The sequence below is a fragment of the Aquarana catesbeiana genome, linkage group LG13 (genome assembly GCF_042186555.1).
Source record: "Aquarana catesbeiana isolate 2022-GZ linkage group LG13, ASM4218655v1, whole genome shotgun sequence".
NCBI classification, from domain to species: domain Eukaryota; kingdom Metazoa; phylum Chordata; class Amphibia; order Anura; family Ranidae; genus Aquarana; species Aquarana catesbeiana.
Window position 1 is genome coordinate 178,036,813 of NC_133336.1, and position 2,033 is coordinate 178,038,845.

Below are 2,033 nucleotides of genomic sequence, written 5' to 3' on the forward strand. Positions count from 1 at the left end.
GCCATCTAAGTGCAACAATGATATAACATTTTATTCCAAGGATATATGATAAAACTCACAAGATCACAATGATATCATCGCACATGTAGTGATGTACTGGGTTCATCCACTTCTGGGGAGGACAGGCTGCGGTAAGGGATGATGCTGAAACTGGTTCTGGTGGCTCCCAATGCTTCCAGGGACTCGAGTACACTCAGACAGAGCCGCTGTTGTCACTTCCGGGTTGAGGGTGGAGTGGGCAGTGCACGCGTTCGGAGCATGTGTGCTCCTTCGTCAGGTATACATCGCCCACTCCACTCTCAACCCAGAAGTGATGCCAGCGGCTCTGTCTGAGTGTACCCGAGTCCCTTGAAGAGTTGGGGGCCACCAGCGCAACCGGAACCAGTGGCAACCTCATCCCTTACCACAGCTCATCCTCCCCAACAGTGGATGAACCCAGTATATCACTACATGCTCTTATAGCATTGTGATCTTGTGAGTTTTATCATTTATCCTTGGAATAAAATGTTATATCATTGCTGCACTTAGATGGCGCTGCTCTCTTTCTTTTGTGCATTTCCTACAGAATCCCTTCTAGCTCTTACCAGAACCTGCACCTCTCCCCCAGAGACTATTCCTTTTATGAACCTTTATTTTATGAACTTTCATGTTAGAGACTCTGATTGCCCATGCTCTTCCTACCCCGCTAACCGTGCGCTCTTGAGTGTGTTTTTTTTGTTTTTGAAAATGAAGCTGCTCTCTGTGCCATCCCAGGGTGGGGAGAGGTCTCCATGCCAGGTTAATTGGTGAAGAAAAATAAATTATGCCGTCAGAAGTGAAAAGCTCACCTTAGAAGGAGTTCCGCTTTACTGCTACTATGCAATATCATAGACACTATCATCAAAAATATTATATTTATTTGTACATGCTGGAGAAATAGATTTCTGTTATTACCCAAGCTTTTATGGAGTTTGTGCCTGGACTAATCCCAATCATTTACTTTTGATTTTGTATATTATTATATAATATATACTGTGTGTGTGTGTGTATGTGTCTATCTATCTATCTATCTATCTATCTATCTATCTATCTATCTATCTATCTATCTATCTATCTATCTATCTATCTATCTATCTTTCTATAGATAGATTATAGATATATCTATATAGATATATAGATATCTATATATATAGATATATATAATCTCACAAAAGTGAGTACACCCCTCACATTTTTGTAAATATTTTATTATATCTTTTCATGTGACAACACTGAAGAAATTAAACTTTGCTAAGTAGTGAGTGTACAGCTTGTATAACAGTGTAAATTTGCTGTCCCCTCAAAATAACTCAACACACAGCCATTAATGTCTAAACCGCTGGCAACAAAACTCAGTCCACAAACACACCTCCAAGATGACCACTACCTTGCTAAAGAAGCTGAGGGTAAAGGTGATGGACTGGCCAAGCATGTCTCCCTATTGAGCATCTGTGGGGCATCCTTAAACGGAAGGTGGAAGAGCTCAAGGTCTCTATCATCCACCAGCTCCGTTATGTCATCATGGAGGAATGGAAGAGGACTCCAGTGGTAACCAGTGAAGCTCTGATGAACTTCATGCCGAAGAGGGTTAAGGCAGTGCTGGAAAGAAATCGTGGCCACACAAAATATTGACACTTTGGGCCCAGTTTGGACATTTTCACTTAGGGGTGTACTCAATTTTGTTGCCAGCGGTTTAGACATTAATGGCTGTGTGTTGACTTATTTTGAGGGTACGGAACATTTACACTGTTATACAAGCTGTACACTCAATACTTTACATTGTAGCAAAGTGTCATTTCTTCATTGTTCAGATATACCTTATTTATGTATATATATTTTTGATAACGGATCGTAATTCTGAAAGTCGTTTGTTTATTGAATCCATTAACACACACACACAATGACAATGTCTCTTCTGCTGCTTCTCAAAACTCGTCTCCTCTGCTCAAATGCAATACAACACCCTTCTCATCAATGCACCTTACCAGTGGTTGTGCTGTATCACTGCTGCTGGT